The sequence below is a fragment of the Scophthalmus maximus genome, chromosome 17 (genome assembly GCF_022379125.1).
Source record: "Scophthalmus maximus strain ysfricsl-2021 chromosome 17, ASM2237912v1, whole genome shotgun sequence".
NCBI classification, from domain to species: Eukaryota; Metazoa; Chordata; class Actinopteri; order Pleuronectiformes; family Scophthalmidae; genus Scophthalmus; species Scophthalmus maximus.
In genome coordinates, this window is record NC_061531.1 from 18449803 (window position 1) to 18457205 (window position 7403).

The following is a 7403-nucleotide window of genomic DNA, read 5'->3' on the forward strand; positions in this document are numbered from 1 at the left end:
GTGGAGAACATGAACCATGAAATTTCCTTCTAAAATGCTGCAACTGACATGCAGACAGCGACGGCCACATCATGTCTCACTTTCTGTTTGTGACGAAAAGAATCGTCCTCATTATTTTTGCCTCATTTTTGTTCCTTTGGTACACAAGCAGCCTCACGGGAAAAAAATAAAATATAAAAATATATATAAATAAATATTAAAACGGGACAGTTCCTCTGCAGCCTAAATCTCTCATTTCCGCAGTTTTCACATCCTGTCAAATTCCTCTTCGCACATTTTCATATACCCCAAGTTGTCACGAGGTCTCGGGATCTGGCTTTCTCCCCCACTCAACCTGCACGTCCCCCCCTGATCTCCAGCCGAAGAAACCCGTCCACTTTGTTACTTAATTAGTGGCAGATTGAAAGAAAAAGTTCAGGACCTGCTGGAAAACTTGGCACAAATGTATGAGCATGAGACCAGGAGAGCAGAGAGGACCGAGCGAGAAATGAGAGGAAGGTATGAAGTGAGAGGGAGAGAGACCTCTGTCTTTCACGGAAGCAGAAGCGACACCCGGACCTCGACAGCTCCAGACCGAGACGCGGCTTAATTAATGTTTAGAGATGAACGCCTGGATCTGATCTTCGCTCTATTCAAGTGCCCACCGCCCCCTCCCACCTTTTTCTTTTTCTTTTGTGCTATTTGTGTCTGATGAAAAAATCACCGGTGGCATTTTGGGCTCAGTAAAACAATAAAATATTAATCACAAATGTTGGGAGGACACGGCTGCACTGATTTGCAATTTAAATTACCTGTGACTTCCTGGCAATTAATTATAGTCTATATGAGTGAGTGAGCGCGTATACGCATGTGTGTGTGTGTGTTTCTCTGCGTGTGTGTGTGTCATCATCCGGGGCTATGTCCCGCAGCAAATCCAAAAGCAGAATTCACCAAGAGCCCTCTCTTGTATCATGTCCCTTAAAGAGCACCGTGAATGCCTGGTAATCACAGGGAATCAATTTAAGAAAACATGACAACACTGGCAGCAGCGCTAACAGCCTCACAGCTTTCTAAATAGACCCTGATGACACTTAACCAGAGTAAAGCTGAAGATGGGTATTTCCCCCCCCCCATCCTTTTCATGACAAACATCAAGAGCACAGCAGCAGCAGCAGCAGCAGCAATAACAAGTAGCACTGAGTTTGACGTGTGCTAATCAATGGACTCCCTCAGAAGAATGGTCCTCAAACAGTTCATCTGTCAGGGGGAAATCAGATGATGACAAGTGTGAATGGGGGGGGGGGATGACTAATAGGTGATAATGCACACAGAATAGAGGAAAATAAATATTGTCACATTACAGTGAAAGTCTAGAAGAGACTCGTGGGCCCCCCTCCCCCCTCCCCCCCACTCCCCCCAAAGGCAATTAAAATACAAAGCACAGAGGTAATGGAGGTGCTGCGCGTCAGATAAGGGCTGAAGTGTTTGCTGCAGCTACTTGCGCTTCAATCGGCAACTCGTAGGTTGGATTAAGAAAGTATATAGTGGAAATGATGATGAGGGTAAGAGTGCTCAGAGTGTAAGAAAGAGAGCAAACAAGTTCAAATCCTGCGCCGAGCACGACTTAATCTCTCCTCTCCGGCAAAACGCGGCGAGAGCCACACAACGGGCTTATCGTGTTGCATACATATGCATACAAAGGCCCTGCGGCGGATACTAACATTGTCGAGCTTTCACTGTTGAGTTCTTACTCGGATTCAAGACTACAATTTCTGAGGGCTGTTGTGATTCTGATTACACTACAGTGGGAGAGGGTGTATGTGTTTTCCCTCAAGTCTAAACAGCCATTGAACATCATGAGCTGCACGAAGATGTGTTTATGACTGAATCGGCTTTTCCATTAGTCTCTAGATGTTTTCTTCTCCGTAACAGTTTGCATTGCATGTCTTATGGGTAATGGTTTTTTTAGTTTTTCAGTTTGCAGCCTCTTCTTCTTCTACTGTTCTATTACAGCCGTGTTACCGTGGGCCTACCTAGCTTATGCCGCCATCTTCTGATGAGACTAGTTTTTTCGCTCCAAACCAGAATCTCTAGCATCTTTACGATGCTCTCCAAACTAGTCTAGTCAAGTGCTTGTCTTGTTTAAGCTTTGGCCAGGAGAAGAGGACCTCAGGCGGTGGACAACCTTCCTCGTGAGTTTCGACCCTTAAGCACAACACTCTCTGGTTGGTGGGTGGGTGGGCTGTGAGGTGTGGTGGCTATAGCTCACTAACCCACCTCCTCCTGGCTTCCAACTCATCTCCTCCCATCCAGAACATAGTCAAACCTTACACCCCAGCCCGTCCACACTAACGACTGTGTGTGTCTGTGTGTTCTGTATAATGCAAGTTTGTAAAGAGGGAGTGGAGGAGGAGGAGGATGAGCCACATTTATCCCACATGTTAGGTCCCACGTCTGCTTTCAGGGAGGGGGGAGTCGGGGGAGGAGAGTGAGACCCGGAGCCCATTTATATTCATTACAGAGAGACAGTCTGCTCTCACTCTGCCAGTCCAGCCTCCATCTCTCTCCGTCTCTCTGTCACACACCTCAGCCCGCCCGGGGAGGAGAAGGGAGTCTGACGAAGCGACAGACAGATAGATTCAACTTCCTCTGTATAAACAAGAGCTGAGCGAGATGATGGCGCATCTGCCGGGCGGGCGGGGGGGGGGGGGGATGGGGGAGTGGAGGCTTTCAACTAGCCAGACTCTGACCAGACCAACATACAGTAACCACACCACAAGCTCCATACGTCATCTCACTCAGTGTGACGCTGGTGCTGTAATATCCAACTCCGTCTGTATAATTGTGCACGGTGATATAGCGTTCATCTCTGCGCATACGTTACCTCCATCTGCAAAATCTGATAACATGGAACAGCTTACGATGCATATTTATACTCGAGGACACATTTCTATTCAATTGTTTTTCCATCTGTGCGTGGTGACAATGCGGATCGCCGGTGATGCGTACGTCGCCTGCTCAGCTTCCTCCGACCGGCGAGTCGTTCGGCGAAGACGGCGCATATGGAGCCGGTTTCATTCTGAGATGACGCTATCTTTAGTGCAAAAGCACAAACTCACAGTAGAAAACCTCATCAACAAACTCATATTTAATGGTATATGTTGTATAGACTGTAAATTCCTTTGTAACAAATTTGTGATTAAGGGACATTTATCAAAATCTACTCATCTTGCCCTGTTAACTGAATCAAAAGGATTTCAGCTTCATCCTGCCCAGCTCAGATCTAAACTCTCAGACATGATTGGGCCGTCAGCCTCAGACGTACTTGAGTCTCAGTTGCGCCTTAAATCTGCAGGCAAATTTGCTGATAAAAAAAAAAAACCAGACTAAACGAGAGCACATTTACATGCGTGTTGAGGAGTGAGCTTGTGCAATTAGGCTCACATTACAACTTTCCTTCTTCCCATTGGCTGGCTGACAGCGGACAGGGCTTATCAATTAACTCGGCGACCTCGGTACAGCGAGCGCTCGTGCGAGCGGAGTCGCAGAGTGGAGAGAGAGAGAGAGAGAGCTTATACCTGTTTGCCTACTCGTCTTCGGCTGAGAGCTGTTAAGCCAACTGGCCCCCGGAATTTATTTCCTTTTGGAACGGCCGCAGAATTTGAACGAGTATTTTTTGGACGGCCGGTGACTGACTGGGCCGGCTGACTGTGGGAACGCTGCTCGAGCTGGTCGCTGATGTCGACTCAAGGTAAACTCCCAAACGACCCTCAATATTTTCATTTTTGTGCATACTTTATATAATAGAGTGATCATAGCCAGACATGAATAAGTCAATCTTGTGACAAAGACATTTAGCAGGTTGGCATGTATTATTCCAATCGTGTATATGTCATTATATGCTTTATTATATTAAACACAACATATTTAGATTTTTAGTTTTTCTTTTTTCCTCTAGTGTGTTCCTCTAGTGTAGCGGTCTGGAGAGTTAAAAAAGACAAAAAGTAAGTAGATTTAGACATCACCATCTTACGGAAGCGGCTTGCTAGCCTGCATGCTAACTGCATGGCTCTACGTTGCCATCAGATTTTGTTTTTACAATTATTCGTCGCATAAGAAGCATGTAAAGATGCTCTAAAGATGACGGTGCAGATGCACACACACGAACTACAGTAGCTGGAGATGATGATGAGCCTATCATATGCAGTTACACAAAATGGATTTGTATGAAATTGTCAAGTTTGTCCCAACATTCCTTCAGTGAAGCCATATGGCGGGGACTTCAGGCGGCCAGGCCCTGCTGTGAAGTAGGAGGTGAAGACTGACAGAACAGAGCAACGGAAATCCTGCTGGAGTTCATCACAGCTATTGCTCAGACACTCAACAGAAAAAAAATTCATTATAAAGAAAAAGGGAAGAAAAAAAGAAAAAAAAGCTCAACATGCAAGCACAAGCACAAGCACAAACACACGCACACACACACACACACACACACACGTATGTGTCTCTATCTAAATTCCCTTTAACTTGCAAAATGAAAGGGAAACATCAAATACACAGAACCACCCACTAGCCTCTCTCCCTCAGGGTCCCACTTCCAGCTGGGAGGAGAAGGGGAAATGGGCGGTGCGGTGCCGAGACACCACCACCAGGCGGACAGAGGGCGGAGCTGCGTGATTTTTGGGCCTGCCGCAGTGAAGCAGCAGCGTCGCCGAGTGTTTGACAGGGTCACCTTGTGCGACGACAGGCGGCGAGTGAAACAGCGTGGTACAGGGACGGGCTGCGGAGTTTGAAGAACAAAGACTGAAAACGTGCCAAAAAAAAAGAAAAGCTGAGGCTAAGTGACACGGCGCGGCGGCCTCGAGCGTAAGCATGACGCACTTCTAAAACGTAAAACACCAACGCCCACGTGCTACAGATCACCTTTTCTTCACAGCTGAGAGTCAACCCTGTGCTCTTCCAACAACTCGCCCCTCCCTTCCCTTGCTCTTCTCTCACATCACCACCCTCTTCCCTTCAGCTCTGCTGAGAAATCTGACAGAGGGTTAATGAAGCCTGTTCATTATAAGGTCAGATTCCATTAAAGTCAGACAGCAGCTCAGACGAAAGCTGGCAGGGAGCATGTGCAAATGCATTTTGGGGGGATCAGCAAGACTGATCAAGTGAGGTAGTGGATCCCCATTTCTCGAAAATATGTAAAAATAATCATTAAAAATATCATTCACAGGAATCGAATTAAGGAAGTGTTTCCAACTTTTGTCATGAGATTCAAGACTTTGGGCAGAGGATGGCAGAGATGTTTTGGCAAAAAAAAAAAATACAAAATCGAGCCGGATGTGGAGCATGTATGAAAACATGTCTGCTCAGTGTCTGTCCGTCTTGCCCGAGGCGCTGCTGAAAAAGTCCTGACACTTGCTGAGAGAGAGAAAAAGAGGGTGAAAACAGGGATAAGAGAAACCGCCAGAAAACCAGCGGGGCGGGGGAACACATGCATGACAGGGGGCTGAGCGCAGGGCGAACACTCGGACACCGGAGTGTGTCGGATCCAGGGCCACAGGAGGTGTGATGGATTAAGAGGCGCCTGCGGAGACAAGAGGCCCTCTCTGAACCGTGGAGCTAACCCCCAGTGAAACAACATCACCATCCCTCTCCATATCACTGATGCCGTCTTCTCTCATTATCTCGGTGTCTTTTCCATCGGTCTTATTATTTCTCCTTCTGGACTTTAAAATGTTCTGCGCCCCCTCTGAAAACCAGGCCACCGTGCCAGTGTCACGTTTCTTGCTATAGAAGATATGACATTGAGGCGGCGGGGGAAAGTAAAACATGACGTTTCGAAATATCACTTCCCTTTAAAGAGAAATAAACACTGATCACTCCTGTGTGGTATTGGTTAACTTTTTTTGGTGTCATCACGGATATTCCATCATCTTTACAAGTCCCTAAAAAGTGAAAAAATGGCAACATATAAATATGTTCCCATATTCTGCAATTTGTGAATGACTTGTCTGATGAACACACGGTCTGGTGATCTTCATCACAAACACAAATACCTTCGCCGCAATGACTTTCAGTCTCGGTGAATCGCATTACACATGCAAATCAAATCGATTTGCATATACTCCTCGGCTAGTATTTTGCACCCTCAGCTAGAAACATAAGATATTACTTATTCAATGAGACATGCCTAAAAGAAGGAAAAGAGGGGGGGAAATAAACTGCACTGCTTCTGTTCTTATTTTCGCAGTGGTAACAGTTTTACATGTGGTTTTCACATACAACCCCTAAAAAAATAAGGCCGTGTGAAAATATGTGTTCATGACCACTGGCATCCTGTGAAAAGCGGCTACACATCGTGACGTCACCCGTTGGTTTGTGAGCTGCCGTTGAGCAGCGCCATCTTGGAGCGCGGGGGGGGGGGGGGGGGGGGGGGTCTGACTGAGACCGTGTCCAGCATGCACCGATTGGACGGTACGCTCCAATTTATACGGTGCTTTATCGTCTATTCAACTCTAAATGTACCACAATTTACAAAATGCCGAAACTGACTTCTTTTTGCAACTAGTCGAGTCGCCCTCTGCTGGTGATTACAGAGAATACAGGCTTCAGGCACTTCCGCATTGGGTTCATTTTCCCACTACGTCCATTTTTATATTCAGGCTATGATCCAGCTTACGGCCTTTCAATCTGTGCTATTGCACCGACCCTATACTCAATGTGATCAATGAACTATCTACACTCACAGCACAAGTACATGACAAAACACAAGTAGAGTTGAAAGTGTAAAAATGTAAACACGCTGAAGCAGAAATCAATCCACAGTTAGCCGATCGAAGTGATACAGCGTCCTTCTCCAACACAGAAATCCACTAAAACAAAGCAACGTCTGCTTTGATTCCACTAAAATAATATAATGACCATCGTGTCCACAGGCAGACAGAACATATCAGTTTCACAAAGAATGAGGAGTTTCACTCAACACACAGGGTAAAAATAATAATTATTAAAAACTAATAATCAACGAGTTTGAATGTGAACCAGATAAATACTGCATCATGACGGAACGGAATCGACTTGAGAAGCGGTGGATTGATTTAAATAATATATCATATTGCGACACCCCTAAAATATATATTACACACACAAATACAGGTATGTGTAATTACATATATTTGTGTATGTACAAAAAGTGGCTGATGAATGTAGCTCTTCCTCTCCCTGAACGAAGATGGCAGACAACACTACCTGTGCGACGTCGTTTGTATTTGGATTGTGCTCGTGCGTCTTAGTTACCCTCCCTGTTTCGAAGTTTCATTCTCCTGAAATGAGCCGAGCTCGAAGCGAAGAGGGAGGAGTGAACGGAGGGAGAGGGATTTGTTTTGTTACCGCACTTGGCGGCGCAATGATGCAATTTATAATTAAAA